Raw genomic sequence first — 14,377 nt, 5'->3', positions numbered from 1 at the left:
CAGTTCTCTTTTGCTTCTTAGTGCTTACACTTCCGTGACCTGAAAATACCTTGTTTTCTTCTTCTGTGTATTTTATTAATATTGTTCCTGTATTCTGTATCTTAAATATACTAAATCTATACCCTAGAGATAAATGATAGCTGTCATGTCATATTTCTTCCAAGGGAAAGTTTAAGAGGACTTCAGAGTTGTAGAAATTAAGCAATACTTTTAAGTGACAGCAGGACAGTTTTAATACAATCTAAATGAGACAAAAGTTAAGATCTTTTTACCAGAAACTTATTTAAACAATTATGGCAGAGTATATCAGCAATTTTTAACTGAATCCATTTGCTAAAGGAAAAATATTTAATAAACAGAAGTGGTCCCTTTGGTTTTTAATTTTTAGATGCATATAATGCTTCAACCAGTCTTACAATCCATTTTTTTCATGTATCCCGTACTTTTCTCAGTGAACAGGGGAAATGTTTTTTCTTGCTATGATTCATATAATTGACCACAGAATGATGAAAAATGGTGACCAACCATCAAGGCTTGATTTTGCCTTAAGATACTGACATCTATCTTCTACTGATGTCAGTGACCCAAGGTCAAAACTAAGCTATAATTGTCAGGCAAACAATGTCTAATGATAAAAGCACAGGAGTGGAAGTTGGAAACGGCTGCGGACTAACATACCTTCTTTCACTGCCTTGTACATCAGCAGGTGCCTCAGTCTCAGGCTTTAAAATGACCTTTATATTTGTTTGTTGTTTTTTTAAAGACAAGATTCTTTCACCCAGGACAGTTAACCTGGGGGCAGGCCAAGAATTTACATGGAAGTGGGACAGCAGCAGAATCAGTTGTCAAACCTGAGATGCCTATATCCCAAGCAAATCACCTGAAAACTGGGCTAGATGTCAGCCAGTGTTTCACCACACCTGTTGGACTGTTCTGTTTGTACAAGTACAGACACAGTTACTCAGTCATCTTGAGAAGCAGTTTAACACAAGCCAGCAGATTTTACATTGAAGCAGATGGGAACCATGGAGCAATTCATTAATGCAGTGCTACGCTGAAGGGAGCAAGGGAGAGAAGTGGAGTTAAGGGGACGAAGAGGGAAAGAAGGTAGAAGACAGAGATGAACAGCTGGGAGGGTAGTATCTTAAACTGCTGTACATAGATATGCTACAAAAAAAAAAAAATCTGATTACATCCTGCTATTTTTTAAGCCAGAGAAAGACTGACACAAAATTCAATATAACTTTTGTCAAACAAGTACAGAGTGAGAACCTGGGTTCTCAGGATCAGAATCCACACAACGTAGTAACCAAAAGGCCACAACTATATTTCTGTGCCTAACAAGTTCAGTCATTATCTACTAGAATTCATAGAGACCAAATTATTTTTTTCCCTTCTAAAATTTATGCCATTTTATATCAGTACTATCTGACCAGTCTTCACTGTCACTGGAAGTATAAACCGGCAGACATCACCACAGATAATTTTCTGTTCTTCACCTGTTCCAGATACGGGGTACTTCTCTTTAATAAAAGTATAGTTTACTAGTTTTCATCTTATTTTCCATGAGGCCAAAAATTCCAGTTCGCACCTTCATAGTTTCTCACCTTGATGTTGTCTTTCCTTCTCCTTCAGCATTCCTCCCTCACTACACTTCAGTTCCTTTCCTGCCTGTTGATCCTAGCACAGTACTCTGGTATTGCATTGAACTGGGCAGTATTGCCTGTTCCTCAGTTTGAAGAACTGCAGGTGATACTGGGTGTCAAATGCTAGTATGCTTCAGAGTGTGCTTTTGCTAAGGTAGTGAATTTGAATAATAGATTCCCATATTTAAAAAATTTTAAGAACACACACACACACTCCCCTGCCACACATGCCCTTCACTAACCAGAAACTGTCACAAGAATGGATGAGATAAATCTTCTGACAAACAAAAGTTGATTCTTTTACTGGATTCTTGCATAGCATGCAGTCCTATTTGTAAGGAGCACATATCCTCCCTCTGCCCCCCTTGGAAAAGTTATAAGATTCTGAACAATTTCTGCATAATCTGTTTTACTTCCTCAAGTGGGTGGTTACTGCTGCTAATATCTTTTTTAAGAATTCTGTTCAAGTGTAACCTTGTGAAGAGACTGACAAAGTTAATATCTGGGCATGCAAAAGTCTCTTATAGGAAGACCTTACTAAATTGAAATGGTTAGATACATACTTTTTATGAGTTTTACCTAAATCCTAGGGTATGTGGTAAAACATTTTTTTCCCAGTCTGGAAGAATACTTGCTTCCCAATTTGGAATTTGCTTCGTGATTGTAATGAACTGACTTGCTGGAAAGCTTCAGTACTAAAGAGGCCCTAAAAAAGCTTAACTGAAATTTTCTCTAGAGTAAAATGTATTAATGTTGATAAAATGGCTTGATTTCATGTCCCATATTTGGAATAATTTGTAAGAAACTTCATTTAAATGCAGAGATTAATCAGAGATTTAATCAGAGATCATTTTCTCCTTTAAAGCAGGAAACAGAGTTTTCTCAGTCTTAAAGTGATCTGAAAGATCTAAAACTGTTTTTTAAATTACCTGAAATACAGGGAAAACTACATTAAACTATTAACATTTACTATCACACTATTAAATGTGATTATTACAACATTTAGCTTCAATTCAATATATTATGATTTTAAAGACAACACAAAGAAATAGACATATTCCTAAAAATAGTATTTTTGTAATATACATGGGGAAAAAGCAATAAGTCAATTATCTGGACATCTTTCTTGGCAATATCACTTTCCAAAAAAAAGTGAAAACCATAAATTTAATAATTTTATAAATGAGAAGTTTATGTTACAAAAAAAAAAAATCAGAAATTTTTTTGTGTCAAAATTCCATGTTTGGGACATGCCAGGTGTGACTCAACAGAAGCAAGTTCAGCTGCAGTTGAGAGTTTCCAGAGTCTGTTTAGTGACTGTATAAGAACAATTAAATGATAATGGACTACCAGAACTGAAATTCTGAACTCAAATGCCATTAATTATCCCAACAGACTTAACCTTGTGATTAGTATTAAATGTAAGATGCTTGTCAGAGTCCTAGCACTTCCCCAAAGCAGTATTACCCGGGCTTAAGCTAATGGGTTGAATCATCCTCTCTCAACAATTATTTTACCCTAAATTTCAAAAATTTTAAGGCCTAAAGTTATAGAATGCAAGTTCCTTCCAACCACTTACAGGAAAGGGCCTTGCATCATCTGATGCTAAGTCAAAACTATCTGAATGCCTGGATTGATAGCCATTGGCAGAGGCTTAGACGTGTGTTAGGAAGGTAAAATGCCAAAGGACATTCCAAGAATGAATGGACAATAAGCATCTGGAACTGACAAATACAGAACTAAGTTTGTGCTGGAAAATCACTCTTGAGAAGACCGCTGAAAAATCTCGTAAGAGCAAGTTTAGACAAAGCTTAATACAACAGGCTCTTTTCTTGATGGAGCTTTAATCAGTACTGCTTAAAGACTGAAATCATGTTCTGGAGCCATCTATTTCTCTCTGTTGCTTCAAAGGCATCTTGGTTGACCAGGCTTCTCACTTAGGCATTACAGTGAAGTTTATGTAGTTGGGATCTTCAGTTCTGAAGAACTCAGAATATATTGTACAATGTAACTAGTACTTGAAAGTACCTGAGTCATAGCAGGGATTATTCCTCTCGCCCTCCAGCCCGCCTCCCAGCCCCCGCCCCCCCGCCCCACCCCAGGCTTTTAAGAAGGAAACCTCTGTTGTACACAAGGATGAGAAGAAATTTTGAGAACGGAATATAGAATAAAATATAGCCAGCTACTAAGGGTAGCTAATGAAGTCTTACATTGACAGCTATCTTTGTTAAGATATCTGATTTTTCTGGAAAAAAAAAAAAAAAGAGAGCAGTTGTCTCTCATCCAGACTATTGAAGGAACTGGCAGAGTGCCACAGCAAATTACTGATGAAGTTGGAGAAGGTGGGAATTAGAAGAAAAGGTGTACAGTGGGAAAAGAATTAGTTATACAAGACAGAAACAGGTTACAGTTACAGATACATCCTTTGTCTGGGAGGCTACTGCTAAAATTTTTCATGGCTCATTCTTGAAACCATCTTGTTTAATCAGAAAAAAAATTAGAACAGCTTGATGAAATATGCAGATGACAATGTTGGGAGGTATTTTTCAATACAAAGAATTATAATATCATGCAAGAAAAAAAATAGAAGATCTCTAGGATTGGAATAATGGAAATGGCGTGACATTTAACTGTTCGGAGTGCAAGGTCAATCACTAACAGATTAGTAAGAATTTTTGCATTAAATTTGGAACTCATCAGATGGTAAAAACAGAGGAAGAAAAATACGTTGTCATCTTTCGAACAATTAATTTAGCAATGAGGAGCAGTAAAACATGGCTAGGAAAGAAAAAAAAAAAAAAAACCACAAACCCAAACCCCAAAACCTAACAAACTAAACACTAGCCCAATATCAAAAAGGCAGTGGTGAGTTAACCATACCATGCTCTGAAATAAATCATTCCATTCAAGTCATGTATAAGCAAAATAGGTCTGAAATAACAGAGTTACTGAGAACAGCTACTAGATTGATCAGAAAAGTATGGATCTTATGAGAGGAAACTACATGACTCACTTTTTTTTTAAGTAGTACAGTAGAATCTGAAGGGCAATAACTTCTCTCATTAGGAATGAATATACCTGGAAAGACAAAGCAGCACCTAACATAAAAGCACAGAAAAATACACTGGCCATGAATAATGTTAAGTTGGAAACTGAGGGAAACAACCTCATGTGGAATGATGTTCTGACAGCAGTTTCCCAATAAGACCAATCTTTTTAAAGTTATAGAAAGGATTAAATATCTCACTTGTTTCTAATAGCAGAAGTATGGATTATGACTTCAGAAGTCCCTTTAGTTAGGAGAAGCCTTCTGAAAGCAGAGTAAGCCTAAGATCTAACAGCTTACTGTTTACACAAATAATGTTTAGACAACATATTTACCAGTAAGGGGTATTTTGTAACATATGTTGTCTGTATGCACATGTGGCTGAAAGTACATATACCTAATTCTTAAGTCTGAGCATTACCATACAAGCACACCTGCTCTCCACTTCTATATATAACACATGAGAAATAAAGTTTCTTTCAGTTAAAATAATAGCAGGACTCCAACGAAGTAAGCAAGGGAACTAGGTTTTGATACATCTTTGGGCAGTATATTTCAAAGAATATCCAGTTATTGTTAAGTACAACTGCCTTTTTCTGCAAAGTACTGTTATTCTGCACGTTCCCGCTGCTGTACTGGAGCATCTTGTAACTCCCACAGATCATCAGAGAGACACTCAGAGACAAAAGGAAAACCAGGAATGGGCAAGTGTCTAAACTAAAGGTCAACAGACAGAAGCCCATACAACAATTCTACAGACAACAAAATGAGAACTTCCCTCAAAGATGCTGATGAGATCATCTTAGAGACCTTAATCAAGCCACAGCAGGTGTTTTTATCTTGGCTCTGACAACTACAGGCCCTAATACGGAAGGTTAGCTAGTAACTCCTTCAGAGTAGAGTCTCAGAAATAGATTGACCTCGGAAGGTAACATTTCTCAAGGTTTTTTGCACTCTTTTCCCCCTGGATTGCAGGAACAACACTGAATAACTCAATATTGCAGAAAATCACTTCAATAATATGGTCCTGAATTTCCCACTCATTATACAATTGGCTGGAATGGCTTAAGCCATCCATCTGAGTGGATCTTCTAGCAGATAAAACATTGATAAGCTAATTTGGTGCCGCTTAAATCATTCCTGCAGACTCACTGTCTCCTTATGCAAGACAGGCAAATAAGCAAATTAAGACTTTCAGCTTTCATAAGGTCCCAATGAGCTTCTGTTCTTTCCTGTTGTTGCTGGCTTTGTAGTTGTCACAAAACCTTTTCCCTCCCAAAACATGGAGAGGTCTCTCTCCCCCTCAAAATCAAAAGAGAAGTCACCACCTGCTGCAGCAAATACTTATGACAGAGCACAAAATTTCCCAGACTAAGACAGTGAAAAGTCAGCAATTACAAAACTTCATGGCACACAGTATCCTGCATCCTGATAATGTCTCATTTGCTTTGCTAAATAACTCCAAAACTTGGACAGAGAGAACTGAGTCAGTAAAGGCTGAGTCACAGCTTCTGGCACACCTTCAAAGGTCCTGATTAGAAGGCACTAAATGAACAGAAGCTGGAGTTGTAGTATTTCATTTGCCCTGAAGATGTCAATGACTGTACTTAATTTCTGTCTAGGCATTTAAGAGCAGGAGGACGAATAGAATGTGACAAACCAAAAAGAACCCTGAAGTCTTGGATCAAAATTTGGAGGTACCTGCTGAGTTCTATTCTGCAAAGAAAGAGCAATTAAAGATGTCAAATGATGTGTCTTTAGTAGACTGGCTGCTTTGTGAGGTGGATATATATGGATAAGCATCCTGCCTGAAGGGCCCGATCAAAACATGGAGGAAGAACAGCAGTCTGTGCTACTCATCTTGCTACCAATCAAAGGAAAATTGCAGTTTGTATCAGCTCTGGTGCCTCCTTTGCCAGCAGCAAGTAACTTGCCTAAGCAGATGATGGTATAAATTTAAAGAAAAAATAAAAAGTAAAGGTACTTAATAGGACTCCAGGAGTGAGTTGGAATGTAGACACATCTTAACAGAAATAATAAAGGTGTGGGCAAAGCTACCAGAGTAACTTCTTACAGGTAGCTAACTGTGACTGAAGGCACAGATAAAATTGGTGGCAAATCAGAAGAAACGTCTAGGCCCCCATGTAATACAGGCAGTTCCTAATATGAAGCAGAGGATATTCTAGAAATGGAAGACCATAAAAAAAATATTTTGAAAATTCAAAAGAACCAAACATTTATTTGGTGAAGTAAGAGGCCCAAGTTTTTCTTGTCCTCTGCCTTCTCACCAAACTGTATCAGCCAGAAGGAAATTCAAAAGTAGGTTTCATGAGACTCTCTGTACTCCTAATCCCCTTGAGGATGTTGAAGTTCAAAGAATGCAAAGAATAAGATGACATTAGAGAAACTGCCTTCTCGAGGCCGTGCGTGAAGGCTTGATCTCTTACCCTAGTCACTGAGCTGTAAGATACTCTTTTTTTCCAGCTGGAAGAAAAAGGCAGGGTTGGGCATCACCCAAATGCTCAAAGCTACTCAGATCTGAGACAGATCTAACAGATTTACCTCTTCTGCCTCTCTTAACAGGATTTAGATCCCTAAGCATTTTCCAAAAATAAGCTTCTATCTGAGACAAAAAAAACTTCTAGTATTACTATCTGATAAAGGTAGAACTTCCTACCGTTTATCCTCATATCCTCAGTTTGAGAAATTAATCAAGGAAACCATGAAAAAGATTAATTTTTTTAAAAAAAAAGAGAGAGAGAGACAGGCAAAAGAAGACTTAAAACAATCCAGAAAAAAAAAACTTTACGGGTTAAATGCAAGCCCAGGAAAGAGTAGGACATGGTTTAAACCCAAGCTGCATTTACCATGTGTTCCCTCTTCTACCATGTGTTCTGTCCATTGAACAGTCATGGGCATAGATGCACCAGATGGGTAATGCTAAAGCAAAGAGGCTCATTCACACCCACAACAGGAAGATACATACAGAAAATCACCCACAGGAAAAGCAATCATTTGAATGTCAATGCAATCATATCTACAGTTATATAAAAAGCAAATGTATATAGACCTGTAAATACAGCTAGCAAATTCTATTACAGATAGCAGTAGTGTTAAGACAAAAGTGTTACCATTCCTATCAACAACGAGATTGATACGTGAGTTGATAAAGCACCTTACACTCAGTGGGAGACAATTTCTACTAATTCAGCAATTGACTTCAGAGATCAGAAAGAATGCATACTGTCCAAATAAAGAAGGAAGCCCTTAAATTCCCTCATTTGCAAGGAGAGAACAGTCAATAAATAGTGCAACAAACTAGAGGGACATTCTAAAGCTGAGAGACATGTCAATATGATAGAAAAAGAGCAGAGAAAGGTCCTCCTGTAATTATAGATAATATTTTGTGCTGTTAAACTAAACTGCATATGTGCAAAGCAAAACAAAACAAGGCAAAAAGAGTGAGATCTGAATTTTAAAAATGTTATTGTTTCCACTACCAATCTCTCTTTTGATAACAGAACAGACACAAAATTAATCTTCAAAGTCACTCTTGGGTTCACAGAACTGAAAGGTGTTACACAGGTACTTTGCAGATATAAAATATATTACTCTTTTTCATATCTGTGCTGGAATTTTTCAGTCAGTGAATGACACAGTCTGTTAACGTAAAAGAAAGATTTGTATGGAATTTCAGAATTTGTCTCTCAATAAATTCCAATTAGTTTTAAAACTTTCCACATATGCTGGGAAATGCAGCAATATGACTATCTTTTAGCTTATGTCAAAATTATTTTCCATAATTACTACTTAGTAAGTCTTGGGTCAAATTTTCCTTTCACATACACCAGCGAAATGAGGCTCGAGTAAAGTTTCTGTGCTGTCTCCAAGACAAGAATTTTGCTTGTAGTCTTTCCATTAAGTGCTGTGTTTAAAAAAAAAAAAAGACAGCATGTCAGATCATATCAACGTAGCTACCTCTGACAGAGCTGTAGTCATTTACACAAAATCAGAATCTAGCCTACTATCACAGATTAATTGTGAATTTTAAAGTAATACAATCAGAAGGGAATTAAATCTCTTCCACTGTTACTTTAATTATCATGAACAGAATACAGGATTTTCCTCTCATCTTTCTACTGTAACTTTAAATAATCCTTTTTGGCTACGTGTGATGTATTAGTTTCCTTAAATATCCCTGCAAATGTCACAGTATAATGCAAGTGCTGAAAGTCCTATACAAAAGTTAGAGTGTTCATATCGCCTGAGAGTTTAGTTTGTTTTTTTTTTTTTTAAGTGGAAAGGAAATAATATCCGAATACTCAATGCAATACAAAATCTACTTCTATAAAATTAATATATATGTATGTACAAAGGCTATTGACACATGTACATACTCATGTACACACATTTCAACAAGAACTTTACACTTGGTTAGAATGTAGTCTTTTTCGTACTGAAGTACACTGGTTTATATGTGCCATCATACAAACTTCTACACCTAAGTTCTCTGTGTATGTTTGGATAAATATACATATATTAAATACATACATATACACATATATTAAATACAAACAATGCTTTATTTCTTCTTTTAAAAATCCCCTTAATTCCATTGTCATTCTTCATTGTTGTGCCAAAATCTCCTTATCCCATTCGGCCGCAGCTCAAAAATGCGTGCATATGTTCATACAGACACAGAAACACAGCTTGGCATGAGATGGCTTTGGAAATCAGGGTGTAAGGCAGCTCTAGGCAAGCACAGCTAAGCATGTTGTCTGTGAAGTTTGACAATGACAGCACTGACAAAGCTTCATGAGCTATATGGGAGTGTCCAGTGCTTCCTAAAGGCAGAGGGCAGTTCCCAGCCCAGCCTTTTCCTACTTGCTGCCATCTCTTTGCCATCAGTTCCTCTTCTTTGCCCTGCCCTGCTGCCTGTCAAGCCGCGTGCAGCCTGTGTAGGGCTTGTTTTCTACTGACTGGCTTGTGCTGGCCATTGCCTGGAGGAGTAAGTGAGCTGTAACCATTTCAACAGAGAGATTCAGGTTGAGTCTCCCTTCTCTATTTAGCTGTCTGTTTTCACAAAACTTCTAGAAACCTCCAATTTTTAAGGTTTCCAGTCCTCTATCAACATGTCCAATGGCTAGCCAGACTATTTAGCAGCAGGCTAATGGAAAGCATCCTTAGGAAACAAAGCTAAACCCAGCAGTACCCACAAATTCCAGGGACTGTGTGCATTTCAGGTAGCAATGCTATTCCTGTTTGTTCCTCTTTGTTCTATTTACCAGTGTAGACAGTCATCAAGAAGAGAGTTGATCGGAAAAAATTAGTGCTGCAGCAGTGCGACAAGGAAAACCACTTCATTTCAGCTACAGATCTCAGCTGATCCCTTACAACTGCAAGTCATCACCTTGTTGTTGCCTAGTCCTGCATTTTTCCTACCCCAATTCTTGCTCTTTCCTCCAAATGCTCAGAGTTGTGTATCTCACGTTATCCCCCTTCTGGTACAAACCTCCCCCTTGCAACTAATGACCCTGTAGGAACCACTTCATCTTTCTCAGCTGTGTGACAGTGCAGACAAAAGAGCAGCTGTCCACCTCAGACACTCACAGCTCATACCAGTACCATTTCCAAGGAGGTCCTTAAAACCAAAATATTTAAGTTAACCCACTACTGAGGACAAAAGGAAAATACACTCAGGCTTGCCCTCAGATTTAGAACAAACAGCTGTTCAGCACTTGGTACACCAACTCTTTTAGCATCTGTACTGAGAAAGACAATGCATACATATACAATAGAAAATAATGAAATAATGCCTTTTCTATGAAAACACAGGCACTTGCTATCTTCCTACGCCCAGCTGTAGGAATAGGTGAAAAGCAATGGGAAGTATCTTTTTCTTTTTTTTTATAACTTCTGTCATATATAAAGGTAAAAAGAGTATCTGAAAAAGTCTCAGTTCTTTTAACCAGAAATCAAGGTTGAGCTCAGGTTTAGCCGCTTTCAGGACTACAGTATGTTCCGCTTTGCAGTGCATTGAAAATTAAGCTCTGTAAGGTTCACACATTACCACTAACCTTAGTTTAAAGATAATAAAAGGTTGAGGAGGAGGCAGAGATGAGGGTTGCTTTTTTTTTTTTTTCTCCTAGATAGGTAAAAAGAAAAAAACAAACATGATGGTTGCAAAAAACCTGTATTCCACAACAAGTCCTTAAGACTCCCATGTGCTACATCAGTAGCAGTACATCCTCGATTTTTATTGTAATCTTGTGGCTTTTTATTTGTAACTTATATGAAAAGAATCACATTGATTGGGGCAGATTTAACTCAGTAAAACCTATTCTACTGAGATTGTCTGTGCTAGGTGATTTTATCAAGTTCTCTTTTGGTTTCATTTTCTTCCTCATCCCTATCCCCAGGGGAGATTGCAGCCCAGCTTGCAGAGCAAATTGCCCTAAATTGAGTTCTTTCTCTGCCATATACAGGCCTGCCTTTGGCTCCTCAGCTTGAAAACTTTATGCATTCTTATTTTTCTCCATCTTCCTTAACACCCCCCTTCTTTTTCCAATTAAAATGGAGAAGTTTGCACCGATACCTGCTCCCAATTAAATGAATACTGCATTACCAGCCACAGTCTCCAGATCTCCTTTACCCTCCCTTCATTAGCCCTATTCCTCTGAGGTTTCCTGGCTGTCTGCCAGAGACTTATGGCAAGAATTCAAAATCTTGTACACTTTATCCCCTCAAAATCATTCTTGAATTTAAGCAGTCTGCTCCTTGGGCCCAGCATGAGAAATGCTAGTAACTGATTCAAAGGGGAGGGGAGAAAAGAAAGAAAATGATTTATTTAAAAGGTTAAAAAGCTCCCATAAAAGAGGCTAAGCTAAAAGAGGTTAAACTTCCGGGCTAATTGGCTTCCGTTTCCTTTTAAAAAATTTTTCTGGAAGACAACAAATGACAGGAAGGTGTTCCTGTTTTATTTAAGAGTATTCATGCCTACAGAAAACGCATCATTCTCTTAACACCTCAGGCATGTTCACTACTGCTCACTCAAATTATACACCCAGCACAGTAAAAAACCTAGGCAGTCAGAGGCTTAAGCAGCTGGGTTGTTGAGGGTTTTCAGGCCTTTTTTTTTTTTTAAATCACCATCTAATTTTCCAACAAATGTGAGCACTGCAGTACCATGGCATCAGCCACTCTCATCTGACACTTAAAATAACTAACATCATGTCAAGCTGTCAGCAACGATAGCCATATTGGCAAGTCTGAAACAGCAGAGGGAAGTACTGTATCCTTGCATTACTACTGAAAACTATATAAACTCCCCTCATAGATCATGCAAGTTTGCTGCCTTTATTGAACAAGAATTTTTCAAATGGCTCAGCGTAATTTAGTGGCTGAAGGCCCTTGTGCAGAACTATAGCTTTTTTTGTGACCTGATTTGAAGCAGTCACTTAAACCTTTTAAAGCAAAATTCTGATATTAATGGTTTCATGCTCAATGACTGCTTGTCTCAAAATCATACTCCCAACCAAGCAGGTCTCCTTTCCTGCACACTCTAGGAGAAGCTTTTCTCTTTTAAAATGATAGAATATTCTTGCAGCATTGTAGTAGTCTTCCCAGAAGTTTTGCAGGAGAGATGATTAGCAAGTTGGATACCTTCAAATATATTTACTCTCTTCAGCAAAGCCAGGGAAAACATGTTTTTTGTAGCACTGAATCCCTGCCTTCTGTTTGCTGGCCGTTTCTCACAAGCCACAGCTTCCCAGGTAACATTGAGTTGGTGAGAACCATTTGTAGGTGTGTGTGTGTGTGTGTGTGGTGGGGGGATGGGGGGCATTAATAGTCTGCTTTTAAGGATTTCCGTGACTTGCAGGCTACATGTTTAATTTTCTTGTCCCTTCATTTCTCAGCCAATATTCCTTGATGCAGGATGATTCTTGCCTAATGACAGCAATCTCCTTGGAAAATTCTTTAAAAGTGAAGGAAGAAAACCATCTCCTATGCGTGGAAGCTGCTTCTGATCTTGTTTTTCCTCTGTTATTAAATCTTTCTTTACTAATTACTGCTTCTCATTCCCTTTTGCGGATGGAAACAGAAAAGCATATCATAGCTATGAGAGCTGATTGTAAAAATAGTAAATTATACAATATTTAGGTCTTATAAATCTTTCTATAGGATCTTATTGCATTTACTCAAGTCATGTCCACAACCAGGTGACAACACTCCCTCAACCCTTCCCTTGCAGACACGTAACAAACAGCAAACTACCCCTGGATCAGAACCTACATGCACAATTTTTAGAGCCAACAAAAGGAAAAATAAAAGCAGCCACTATGTAAAAATATACAACATATATACAGCGCTCAAAAAAAACCTAACAATATGTTCTGTCAAGTTAATAAAATACATTCTGAGAACTGACATAGTGTATTAAAATACCATAAAATTATGATTATTAAATTAAATAAAATAAACTCACTATATCCATACTAGAAATTCTCAGAAAGGAGCCACCAATATCTCAATGCTATCACAGTGTTGGGCTACATTCAATATTATTAATAATCTTTGCTCAGGAAAGGCCATAGATAATACAAGCCAAGAAAGAACTGTACTAAAGAGCTGCAGATTAAATAACTCATGGATAAATAGTATGGGTATATTGCACTACAGTACTTTCTACGTATTTGTGTGTCCTACAAGCACCACCAAGTTATGGATGTTATGTAATGTGTTGCACAAACAAAACAGTACGTTTTCTTCAACAATCATGCTAATTTAAAGATTGGCCTTCACACAAATTCAGGTCAGGATTTAAATCCTGTGGTCTTTGTTGTACTCTTTCGACAGATTCTGTGACTATCCAAGAAAAAATATAATCCTCAAAAAATATCTGTCATTCTGGTATTTTTAAGTTTGATGCCAACCATCAGCAACAAGACCATGACCAGGAAGAAATTTCAGTGTTTAGAAGTTAGCTGCCAAAATGAGATAATTTTTAGGTTTCTGATTCTTGGAGTGAAATCAAAAATCTCTTGTTCAGTTCCCAGGTTCCTAAAATAGTACATGGGGAAAATGAGGTATTTTAGAAGAAGCCAGTGAAGCCCTGAGCTGTGAGTTACCTAAAATGACTATATTCAACCAGCAACTACCTACAATGCATTTTGGGAACTGTTAAAGACCAGCTCTTTACCTATATCGCCAACCTTCCTAACTCAGGAACTGAAGCAGTACCTCTGTTTATAGGGGAGCAGAACCTTGGACTTTCTCGTCACATTCTTTGTCCTCAGACTTACGATGTCTCTGTCTCTTTGACACAGTGAATCTCAGTTTTGGCAGAGTTTCAAAGCAAGACTGGAGAGCATGATTTCCACCCAGAGTAGCCTTGCGTGTAACAGCATAAGAGATTTTGAACAGTGTAGATTTGAACCTGCTTAGCCAGAGGAAGGAAAAGAGACCCAGTTTTAAAATATTAAAGATTTTTTTTTAAACATGTAGTCATTCTATAAAAGGGTAAACTGTTCTTATATTGACTTATTTTAGGAGTCTGATATTAAGTCAATAGCCACATTTTGATAGGAGTCTACTGCAATTACCATGTGTAAGGCACATGCTGAGACTGCCACTAATTGAGTTTCTTAGAATTATAGACTAAAAACAATTGTTTCTGGACATCACC

At 37.4% G+C, this 14,377-nt stretch overlaps 1 pseudogene; it reads right to left on the bottom strand.

Moving 5' to 3' along the window:
* Nucleotides 1-14,377, bottom strand: part of LOC147601228 (uncharacterized) — a 213,286-nt pseudogene that overhangs the window by 73,115 nt on the left and 125,794 nt on the right.

This window comes from Chlamydotis macqueenii, chromosome 3, assembly GCF_036417535.1.
Source record: "Chlamydotis macqueenii isolate bChlMac1 chromosome 3, bChlMac1.mat, whole genome shotgun sequence".
Classification (NCBI taxonomy): Eukaryota; Metazoa; Chordata; class Aves; order Otidiformes; family Otididae; genus Chlamydotis; species Chlamydotis macqueenii.
The sequence above is the reverse complement of the archived record's forward strand: the minus strand, read 5'-3'. Positions and strand labels throughout refer to the sequence as shown.